General features: G+C 31.1%; 1 long non-coding RNA gene across 1 annotated transcript; it reads right to left on the reverse strand.

Annotated features, from left to right (window-relative positions):
• Positions 1-9,304: 9,304 nt before the first annotated feature.
• On the reverse strand, positions 9,305-11,836 carry LOC147656649 (uncharacterized). Its single transcript, XR_015294047.1, has 2 exons — positions 10,904-11,836; positions 9,305-10,560 (listed from the first exon to the last, which is right to left on the reverse strand). It is a non-coding gene; the product is annotated as an uncharacterized LOC147656649 (long non-coding RNA).
• Between the last annotated feature and the right edge of the window lie 1,260 nt (positions 11,837-13,096).

Raw genomic sequence — 13,096 nt, forward strand, 5'->3', positions numbered from 1 at the left:
AAAATAAAAAACAATTTTTAATTTCTAGTATCTTGCGATACATAACCTTAAACTTCGAATTGTAGAAGTTGCAGCGATACAAATTCGAAAAATTATAGAATAGTATGTTAACTTTGACTTGTAGAAGTCTAACTATTTTAAGTTTAGATTTCAAATATAAAATAATGCATCGGTATTTGATAAATAATTTGAATTAAAATAACTTTTTTCAATTTGTAGAGATTGTAGCAGAGATTGTAAAGAGATCGAATAAAATTATAGTCTTACAGAGAATTTCAAGATTCGATTGTATCTTACTAATAATATTTCATTCCTACAAAATGAATCTTTTCTATCGGATTGATATTTTGTAAGTACTCACATATTAAACTTGATTCCACTATTAAACACATTAAATATATTCCACCATTAATTGCAGATATATCGTCGATATTTCGAAACATGGCGTTAATCCTCAAGATTCAAGTCAATGGATAGTCTTTATCATTGCTCGACAATGCTAATCTTCTACAAATTTGAATCGTGCATGGCTCCAAGAATGAATTTTACTCGATAAGTGGCGAGAAAGGCGAAGGAAGTATGCTTGATCTTTTTTTTTCAACGGTTGATGGTTGCGCAACGCAGCGGACAACGGGTTATAAAGTTGTATACGCTTTAGGCACCTTAGTGTGTAACATTGTGAAAAAAACGAATGGCACCTGTGAGGTTCTTTGTCAGAATTTCTTCATCGGCAGGCAGCAGGTGAACTCGTGTCGGACAATGAGCCGCGTTGCTCGATTCGCGTGCAACCAACATTTTTCACAAGTACGCTGCATTCACACACATGCGTGCGCATGATCGAGTTCGATGGTGAGACGAATTCGTATTTGACTCGTGGCGAAAGAAAAGCTTCGGCAATTTGGCGTGCGCAAGCGCACGCGACTGCTACCGATTATATCCGAAACCGTGTCGCCTTTTTGTTGGTTGATGACCATTTGCGTCGGTGGCGAAACCGGAATAAAAGCGATTCCATCTGAGTTCTCCTTACAGAGATCGACAGTCGTTAGTCAAATGAAAATCGATCGATCTCGAATGTTTCTTTATGTCTTCATTAATCATATAGACCAATGAGAAAGATACTTCAATTGGTAAGTATATCTGACGAGTCAGAATCATTTTTTGTATCTTAGGTTAGAATTATGAATCTCATCTTGTTAACTGAAATAATATTATATAGATATAATTATAAACATGAAATTAGAAGCGAGATAAATGGAAATGTGTAATATGAAGTGTTATATTGAATATGATATATCACTTTTCAGAATTTTGGGAAATTTTTTATTATTTTTCAAATTTATTTATAGCATATAATAATATTAAAACAATGAAAATTGTTTATTCTAACGTTATTTTTTTTAATTGACATAATATCATTAGATAATGTTGACATTTTTTAAACTTGTAGCTTCTACTAGATTATTTAATACTTAATTGTTATTGTTGAATCTTTTGAATACATTACAAATTCCATAATTTTGTTTATTAAATAACATATGTATATATTTAATTTAAATATATATAAACTTTTAATTTTCACATTATCTTTATAAATAGTAAACTATTATTGAAATTAAACATGCTATTTATTTATATAAAATTATTGTGATAAAGGTATGCCAATATTTTTTCGACTTACTACAAGCATTTAACTTAACTTAACATTAAACCATAGTAAGTACTAAAAACGGAAGAGGCTTGTTATCGTAGAAACCAGAGGGGTCGAGTGTAAGGAGTTCCCGAAGGAATTGGCCGCGACGAAAGTCGACGACTCGTGGGAAAGTTAAGGGGCGCCAACCGTTTTTGAAGCGGAGAATACATAGCAGCGAGACCAAGAGACGCTGGGGGTGGACATGTAATTGATACGCTTCGCAGGGCCGTGTTTGAATTTCATTAAGGCCCTAATGCCACCTCTGGATCCATTCCGCTTCACTGGTTCATCCACTTGAACGATCAGGAATCCACTGACCAGACACTTTGTCGCTCTTTCTTTCTCCTCTGGCGACAGTCTCACGATTCAAAAGTGCATCGGTTCTCGAGCTTCTTCTGAAGGATTAGCTTCCGTGAACGCGCGAAATTTGCATGGGAAAGTTCAAGAGATAATTCAGGAGTTTTTGCATGTAACATTCAGAGATTGAGTTACATTTTTATAAAATTTGTAACAAAATTTTGCTACAAATTTGTTATCGTTCTTCGAATAAGGTATTAGATTAATTTCAATAATTAATTAATTATTAAACGAATTATTTATTAAGTAAAAAAATTTTAGGATAAATATATGAAATATAGATAAAATATAGTATAAATATAAATTACGGATGGAAGAAATGAATATAACACTTTTTTAAAATTTTAGCAGAAAATCTATTCGATATGGAATACACTACTTAATGAATCATGTCAAGTGGAAAAAATAATTTGCTTTCGCAATTTAAATATATATACACTTCTAAAAATGATGTACAGAAATTAGAAAAAAATAATCTAAAGGATTAAAATAAAGGATTAAAATAAAGAAAAAGTAAGTTTTAAAAGATTAAACAATGAAATACAAAATATTTGTCAGGACAATTGTCAAATATGCTGACATTTAAATTATCTGTCTAAATACATATTTACAATATGATTCATGATAATCTGATATCCAAAATCATGAAAAAGAAAATAGAAAAAAAAAAAAATATCTCAATAAACTATCTATCGAATCGAACAGATATCACGATCGATTCTCCTCGGAAACAGCGGCTCGTTCCCCAGAGATCTAAGCGACCGACGTAACCGTCACGATCGAACCCTCCGGTTTTCGATTCGTGAACGAGAAAGGAGGATAGGAAAAGAGAGAAGAGAAGAGAAGAGAGAAGGAAATCTGTCGAAAAAGGATCGCTGTGTGTGCTCCTCGCGGAAAAAAAGACAAGTCCACCACTGTGGGAGATCGCGTACGCAGGGTGCAGTCCAGTCGAGAAGTCGTGAGAGTAAACCTGACGGGCGAGAGAAGGACGAACAGAATCACCTGCGGTGCACCTGCTGTGCAGGGGGCTCCTTCAGTCCCGTATTAAAAGTGTATCAGACCTTCTCCTCCTCCATCTCCTCTTTTTCCTTCTTCTTCTTCTTCTCCTCCTCTCCTTCTTTCTACTCCTCCTTCTCTGTTTCATCCTCATTCATCTTTTTTTTCTATCTTTGTCTCATTCCTTGATTCTTCTTCATTCTCTTTTTTTTCCTTCTCATTCTTCGATTCTCTTCTCTTCTCATTCTTCAATTCTCTTCTTTTCTTCTCATTCTTCGATTCTCTTCTCTTCTTTTCTTTCTGCTCATCTATCTTATCCTTTGATTTTTCCACTTTTCTCTTCTTTTTTTTCTTCTTTTCCTATTCTATTCGCTTCATCCTTCAATCTTTTTGCTATCTTTTATTCTTATTCTCTTTTTATTTTTTTTCTTTTCATCCTTCTTTCTTCTTCAATCTCCTTCATTCTCATTCTCATTCTCCTTCTTTTTATTCATCATTTTTCTTCTTTGTTTATCGTGAACCTCCATTCGATTTCATTTTAATTTTATAATCTTCCCATTTCAAAATATGGAATTCTATTCTTACGATAATTGTTTCAGCTCAATTTTTGGCTTTTGCTGGAAATGTGATCCAAGAGTGGGCATGACCGGAAACTACCGACCATTACGATCCTCTTGGCTATTTTTTCGTTCACCAATCTGCTAACTTGGCTTCCGTGTATTTTTTGAATTAATCGATTTAAACGGGAGCCTGTCGATTGAATGTATCGACCAAAACGAAGTCAAGGGTAATTACATAATCGATTGAACGATCTCTATTCACGGTCACAGGTTTGTACAAAGTACTTTCTTCTGATGCAATCTCGTTGCTCTCTCATTTCTCTCTTCACCCATTTTCATTCTTGAAGACGCTTAGTTACGTTTCGCAACGGTGGTCGTTGTTTTATAACTGTGCCTATCTAAGAAATCTCTGCATCGAGAGAGCATTATCTGTTCTCTACATTTCTCAATGTCGCGCGCCAACTTTACGTCGATTCGATACGTAATTCTGTTAATGTTTTTCATTTCTGCGACAAATAAACATCACGAGATACTTTGGAGGTAAACTTGTTGAAAATGATTGTGTAGAATTATTTGTGAGAATAAAAGATTCGTATCTTATTTCTATTTTCTGTACAATATAGTAAAATATCATCATTATATTATTGGATTGAATATTTTTAGATTAATATATCATATGAGTCATTTAAATCCTTGATCCTGAATAAATTATTTAATCCTTTATGATGTAATTTCTGAAACAATATTATATTTTTCTAGAATTCTTTTTTCTTTAATATAATATTTCATGTATTAAATCATCTATTAATTCATCTATTTTGAATTATTCGTTTCGAAGGTAATCATTGTATTATATCTAAATAAAATCATAAATTTTTATTACGCTATCTTAAGTCTTTTTATAAATATGATAAATTTGTCTAGAAAAAAAAAGCTTGTTATAAAACTTCACATCTTTTTTAAATATTTATGAATTTTAATATTTCTATTATTATATTTACCACTTATATTAAGTATTTTATCACTATATATTAATATAATATTAATATATATTAATATATAATTTTATTCCATCTAATTAAATTGAATATGGGATTCTAGATTAGTTAAAGAAAAAAAAATGAAATTAAAATAAGAACTGAAAGACAGGTTGCTTTTATTTTCTTACAGTTACTAATTCGTAGAAAGGTGCGGGCGCCTCCTTGGAGACAGAGGCGAGAGAGAAGGTGGTGGTGAAGAAGGTCAAAGCGATTTTCCCTCTAACGGACGAGCTAGAGAGGAGTCGTGGCAGTGAGAGAGCCGCGGTCGCATTTGTTTCACGGCAGCCAGCAGGAGCAGCAACGGCCAACAGGTGTATAGCAGGTGCACACCCCGAGCGGCATCGAGAGTGCCGTGAAGAGCTAAAAAGTTTCACGTCCACCTGAAGGTCCCACACGAGAAACCGGCCGACTTTCAACCGTCGTTTTCTTCAGCGCCACCACCCCTCGACTCCCACCCCACGTAGCCCACATTTGCCGTGTATATACGTTTGTCGAATGAACAAACGGACGATCGAACCAACGAACTAACTCGTTGTTACCTTCTTGCGACAACACAATGAGAACGGTTGAGAAAGAAACGGTAAAATCCAATTCCCAATGCTTCGAATCGAATTCTTGGGATCTTAAGGTCGTTGTCCTAATCATCAATATATTCATAATTAGCCACATATCTATTTCAATTTAAAGGCATAGCAAAAAAATGATAATTAATTTTAATTGGCTATATATAACTGTGAACAAGATATCATATATTTTGGGATGAAACAGAGGCAATCAATTATATTTTAATTATTACAATAATTGATTACTGAAAGTAATCATCATAAGAAATAATCTAATAATGTTGCACAATATTTGTATATTATCATATATTGTGATTAAAACTGAAGTACAGAAAGAAGATGTAATCTACAGCTTTTCAAAAAGAAGGTGGAAACTAAGATAGTTTTAATCTCAAACTTCATACTTAATATATTTATATTATATTTATTTATTTATATTTTTCTAATAAAAGAAATTTCTTCTAGATGAATAAAAAAACTCTTCATAAAAACCAGAAGAATTAAATGAAAAATGTGATCTATGGGTGAAGAAAAGTTTTTTGGACAAATAAAAAAGAAAAGAAAATTTTAAGAAACACAGAAACAATAAAAGAGTAAAAAATATAATAGACGAGGAAAAGAAGATTCAAAGATAAAGATAAAGGGAAGAAAATCTCGATGAAAACCGGAAGAGTGGAGAAGAATAGAAGAGGGATGGAAGAAGACACGTGGAAGAAGGTACCAGTCGGAGAGAAGCACCTGCGTCTCATTATCGATCATCTATCGAACGAGGCCTCCAGTCGGGGGCTATCCTCAAAATCACTATGCGCCGCTATGTTTCCAACCGTTGAAAATCCACCCTGTGTCGTGGCCGATGTCAGGTGCTTCTTCCTGGACGGCAAGTGCAGGCGGCGCGAGGTGCTTTTTCGATTTAATGACACGTTGTCCCACACAAGCGTGGTAACGTACACGCGCCCTATGCTTATACCTTTCTTCTCTTTGCTCCTCTTCCCGGATTTCCGTTTCCATTCCGTTCCGTTCGCCGTTACCAACCACCGTTTGAATCAATCGAGAAAGGAACTTCTGGCGAACGCCAATGGCGCGCGAATAACGGACGATTAATAAAGTTAGTAAAGGATTATTTTTATTTAAAGATCAAATTCTATTAAATTATGACTCGTTTTTATCTTCGTGTTAAAAATTTTTGATACATTAAATTTACATTATTTTGATCATCAAATTAGAAATTTAATAATATTGAATTTTACTATTGATATGAGCGATTAATTAATTAATTAATATTACTATTTTTTCTTCTTTTATATTTCGTACATTTCAAAGATAAAATTGTAAGTAAAAAATTTTTCTCTCTGACTTCAATTAAAAAAAGTAAAAATACTTTCGTATTACTTAAATGAAATTGAATTTAATTAACAAATTTCTACTTGCAACATGTAGAACTGAAATTAATAATCATAATGTTAGGTAGATATAATGATATATATTTTGAAATTTATTTCATTGTAATTGCATATATTTAAATTTATTTAATAATTCATGAATATAAATATATAATATAAATGGAAATATATTATATAATAAAAATTGATTGAGAAAATATAATCTGATCTATATCTAACAAATTATGTGAATAAAAATTGATGTTTCATATATCAAATATACATCAAATACATAATATCTGTTTGACATTATATTAGATATATTTACATCTACATTATATTAAATAATTATTAAATATCATTTTTGTAAAATATAATAATTTTTAACTTTTATTTCAAAAAGTATTTGCACATCATTTAAATGTATATTATACCATTTACATTAACTAATTCTATTAATTTGTATTTTCTAATTAATTATTTTCAAATATACTATACTCCATATCATTTCTTAATATTTTTACATAGCAATTAATAAATTTGACGAAATATAGAATATATATCATTATATTTAATCTATTCTTCTTGTATTTATCCTATTCATAGCCAATAGTCATTAAACAAACACTTTTTTCCAATCTACTCGAAACAAATGCTATTATAACATAACTTCTTCTAGCATTCTTTGCAGCATTCTTTAAAGATATCGAATAACCCAGAGAAAACGCTCGAGAAAAGAAAGAGTGATAAGAACAAGATCGAATTATCTTCATTACTTACAATTTGTCGCGTAAGGATACAATTTAAAACATATTTCGCCAATTGAATTAATGGAAAAGAGAAGATACGAAGTGGTACGTACCATCGACATCATCTTTTTATGGACAAAAGGACGGTAATTAATCGGGAAGAAGCAGAACGATAACGGCCGCGACGATAAAGTTGTCCCACTCGCGTTGGTAAATATACGCTCATGCACTTTTACTTATCAAAGTTCAATTGAGTTAACGATCGCACCTGTACGTTCCTTTCTCCTTGCTAGAGCGCGCGGTTTGGACGGATGGCAGCTGGATCTGGCATGCACGGGGTGTCGTGCACACGGTATACGCATACGTGTACGTACAGGTGGGACGAAACCGTCATCCTTCTCCTCGAGCGGTTCGTTCGATCTTCCCATCCTTATCATAAATTTTCTCTCGTTTCCTGGCCGAATTCGAGGCATCGACCGCTCTTTGGACCGTTCTTCGTTGGCTAGAGCTTGGAATGAAATGCCCGAGATACTTTGAAATTGAAAAAGCTATGGGATTTTGAAACTTTTTATCAGTTTTGCGATTTGAAATTGTTAAAAATTAATTTTTTCCCCATTTCTTTCATTGTCAATTATATTATAAATTATTCTTCATTTTTCATCATCGTTTCAGAACTAGAATGTTCAAGATACTTTTTTCTTTTTCATTTATATTTATCTGTTATTTTCAAGCAAATCTACAAGTGAATATGATTTTATTATATTTAATTGTGTGATTCGTCCATTTGTTTTCCTTATCGATCTTTTTTATGGAAGTTGAGGATGTGCATGGAAAGATGCAACAGTGGTACAGGCAGTGTAACAACAAGGATAATCATAAAGAAGGAGGAAGTATCGTGTAAAATGTGGAAGATCACGACCAAGTGAGAACTGATCTTTGATGCCTCGGGCGAAATCAAGCAAGAAAGTATATAAGCTGAGGTAAAGCAAAATCGAAGGAAATTGCCATGGTCGAGATCGAAGCGGCTTCTCTCAGTAGGAATGAAGAAGTGTAGGCAAAAGTGGTCATGGTGCTCGTTAAACGTCGAAACAAGTACCACTTATCGATTCTGAAGTTCCTGTCTGAAGTTTCTTCTTAGAGAAATTATGTGGCAGCTGAGCTAAGAAGAATGGAAGTGCTCGAGATATCTTTTGGTGAGATTTTTCCATATCTCTGATTTGATTCGGTCAATGTTTTCCAATCTTTATCCAGTAATCTTTTCTTTTACAATTATATGTAAAAAAAACTTGTATTATAATTTTTAATTGATGATTTAATATTAGTAATGAAGACATGATTTTTCGTTCTCTATAATTATTTATTTATTAATGGTCTTTGCTTCCAGGCAATTTAAGAGAATGATTTAAGAGAAGCCCTCCAACGAGTTTCTATTAAAAGATAATCAACAGATAATTAGAGAGCAATGTCCATGTGAACATCGTTGTATCAAAAAAGAAGCAGTGATTGGTGGTTGGTCCAATGAGCAGCACCATGGCCCTTTAAACTGTCCCGTGTCACACGCTGCTGCTTTGGCTCAACGCTTTTTTACCATCTGCCCCTTGTCGGGCATATGTTGCGGGATAACATCGAAAATGATCCCGAAACAGGTAGAGAGGCGAGCCTCTAGATTTCGACACTCGCTACCCGTCTGTCGGCGATCACCTGTTGATTTCCTTTAAATCAAAATAATATCACACGTTTCCACGCTTCTCGGTGTGTAGCCAGTGCATTGACTTTTCCTTGAGAGGAAACTATGAATAACACAGCTATGAGAAAACTTGATGCCTTCGATTCTTGAAGAGCGGATATCCATCAAGTTAGGAATTATCAATTAAATTAAGTATACCTGGAAATAGAGATGGGTGAAATTTAATTCAAATAAAAATTAGAAATGAATTTTTATTTACCAGAATAAGAGAATAAGAATTCAATTGAGAAAAATATATTATATTATATTGTAGACGATGGAAATTTGTTAAACATTTTTTCAAATCTTATTTTTGTATCTAAGTTTTGTAATTTTGATTTTTACAATTTATTTTTGTTCAAATATTAAATTAAAAAGTTGAATATTTCTTTACGAACTTTTCATATTCGGTATTTTTAAATAACCGAGTTTATATTATTCTACTAATGAATCTTCTTATAATATGAATCATATAGATATTACATAGATATATCCGGATAAATATTGATATGATATAAGAAAATATAATCGAGAAGTAAACATACAATACAAATGCTAAACTAAATATATGTACAAGACCGACTATGAATATATCCTTGTAAAAACATTTACACAAGATTATATCAATGAAAATAATTATTCTTATATTAATAATTTATATAACGATTATGAACTTATTCTCATAAATAATAATTTGAATAATGTTTGTGAAAATTTCCTTTGAATCAAAAATTAAACTTCAAATTAAATCTCATACACTCTATTGCTCCCATTGAAAATAACTCATATTTAATCAAGACCTAATTCAAATCTAATCTAAATACAATACAAAGTTGTCTAATTCAAATTTATAACAAAGTTAATAAATCTAAATTCGAATTTTGTTCACACATTTTCAAATATAAAATAAGAAAGAATACAAAATATTATTTTTTAAAAACTAAAATCTAACAACAGTTATATATATTTATATTTAAAGAAGTCATCATTCATTATTTAGACAAAAATCTAGAAGTTATCTCTACGTTAAATAATTATCAAAACTTGTAATTTCTCTTTAAAAATTTTTCCTTAGGGTGCGTCAGAACTGAGTCGTGATTCCAACCCTTCCGTTTCCGGCTCATGGACAAAATTCGCGATTGTGATCACGATAAACAGCGCCGATTAAGTGGCTGAATAGCGGTGCAACCCCCCATCGAGGGAGAGGGGCTGCATGAAAGCTTGGCGCTTGATTTATGAACGAAAATCTCGAGTAAATACCCGTTTCCGCGCTCCGCCGGGCGTGAAATGACTTTGGGTGAGTTCTGCCGCGAGTGGGTCGTCGCGACAACGAGCTGGCCGTGCGTGCAGTTCCGGCACCAAGAGACCGGAAAAGTTAGCTTGCACAACGCGCGCTTATATCCATTTTAACGTGTGATGACGTGACCTCGTTCTAATTTTGATGGAAAAGAACTATTTTATTCTTTCATTTTGTCGCTTACTCCTTTGTTTGATGGAAATCTACAAATGAAAATTGAAATGAAAATTTTAATAGGTATATTTATTAAAAGAATGTTAAAATGATAAATAGAATTCTTTTATATTTCTAATGAAAATTTTAGTTCAATTTTCCATTATGAAAATAAAATATTTCAGATGGAAAAAATCTATTTTATGAATCAAAAATTAATGAATGAAAAATTAATTATATATCTAATGAATAGTAAGGATATGATATATATATATATATAGAAAATTATGGTCAAATCAGAGCAACAGGTTGTCTTTCTTTCAAACAAAATTTTTGAAAGTTTTACCATAAAACTGAATAAAAAATTTCTTTATTTGTCATAGAGGAACTCACCTTTTAAGTCATAAGTTGAGAATTACTCTCGGTACAACTTCCATCCTTTGATTGATAATCTGTAAAGACAGAATATTCTTTTTCCAGGTTTTCAGCCCAGTTTTCATGGCATTTTAGTTAAAATTATTGCTAACTTTGCCGTCTATATTGACAATCATATTGAAATTCGACGTTGAAACTTGGCAAAGATAGCTGCGAGCCATTTAACGAGGTCGAAGGTTGTCTTATAAATTGAGTTTTTATTGAAGCTCGTGTCAGTGCAAACGAAATGTCTTTTATTCCCGCGATAGGTTCTCCCCTTTACTTGCCGCCTCATTGTCATATTTTTATCGTTGAAACTAGTCAGAAGCAGATTCAATATCGATATAAACAAGAAGGATCATCGCTTGATTTCTTTCATTATATAAAATCTTTCAGAAATTCGTATATTTAAATATTAATGATTTTTAAATTTTTATTTTTTTAAAAGGATTCGATCATTTTTTTTTAATATTATTAACATATTTAAAAAATTCATATAATACTATAAAATTAAAAAATTTTATCGTTATTTAACTACACAGTGCTATACATTTAGATATACACATGAATAATTTCTTTTCTAGCTAATCAATTATAATATAAAAATTAATATAAAAATATAATATAAAAATTAAGAAATATGAAATAATTATTATAAATTACTATATTTTTAAAATAAAATTTACTTTCCTTATTTATCTGCACAAATTATTGCAATAATTTTTCCTCAAAATAAAGATTTGAATATATTACGACATAAAAAGTGTCAAAAATTAAATTTTTATATTATGAAAAAATAGATAGATAAAATAATAATTTATTATTGAAATTATTATACTATTATTATAGTATTTTTAAAAAAGATTTTATTATATAGTGTTTAATATTTTTTCATTTTTTAAAAAATCTATCCTGAAATAACAAATATAAAAAAATTAAACAGGAATATTAATATAAAAAAAAATATATATATATAAATACCATCAAATCATTCAAAAGTGGATCATTTATCCTTGATAAAAGAATAAAATGCATTAACATATCAGTTTCAAAAGATATATATATATTTGTATTCTTCGCAGACGTCACTTTATATCACAATATATGTGCACCCCCACCATCTTTTATTAATTCAAGATTCTAAATCATTTTTTCTTCCATTTATCATCAAGAGAAATTCATTTCCTATCAAGAGCCACTGTCAAAAATAAATTCATCGATGACTTTAGTTAAATTGATTCGCTGTCCGCGTGGGCATGTTTTTTTTTTTTCTTTGATCACCGAATCGAGAGAGATAACCCAATTAATAACGATAACATAATTTTTAAATTTTTTCTTCAATATTATAATATTAAAATAAAATGATGATTCTTCTTTTTTTTGTAAATTTTTATTTATAAATATAACGAAAGAGACAAAAGAATTCTTTTCTTTTTGAGGTTAGCTTTATCAATGGATAAAAGTATGTTAATTTGATTCATCTCCTTTGAATGATTTGTACCACGATGAAATTTTCATCCTCGTGATCATTCACCCGGTATCGAGCCGTTATTTATAAGACAAATTTATCAGGAACTTTCATTTATCAGAACAGACAGTCAGGTCAGGCTGTCGACAAGAGACACGAGCGAGACACGCACACGCAGCCCTGCGTGCAGCTGTGCGCGAAATTGATGCCATGTCGTTCATTTGCAATTTCTACGTAAGACGTACTAGTTATTACCAGACATAACGACTAAAAATTTTACTTACGGAAAAGTTGATAATGCATAAATTGTCAACAATGCCGCGACTGTAATATTGTCACATTGAATAAATAAACCAACATATAGTATTTCGAAAATGCAAAATTTTTCTTCTGTATTGTGTACATATAAATGTAAGCTAGCGTTCTGGATTTGAATTAATTTTACGATTAATCTTCTTTTAATGTTATAATATGTTTACACATCTTTATACATATATGTTTAATTTGGATTGAGTTTAAATAGTGATAAAATGATAGGTTATGTTTATATATAGATAATTTTTCTGAAAAGAACAGTAAAGATATTAAAATACGATTTATTTATATTGGATATTTGTTAAAGATTATAAACTATGTTATATAACGTAGATATTAAAAAAATAATCGGTAAAAACAACTGTCTTATATATTTTTATATATGGTTT

The sequence above is a fragment of the Apis florea genome, unplaced genomic scaffold, assembly GCF_048593485.1.
Source record: "Apis florea isolate Af1SG1 unplaced genomic scaffold, ASM4859348v1 contig_3517_pilon, whole genome shotgun sequence".
Taxonomy (NCBI): Eukaryota; Metazoa; Arthropoda; class Insecta; order Hymenoptera; family Apidae; genus Apis; species Apis florea.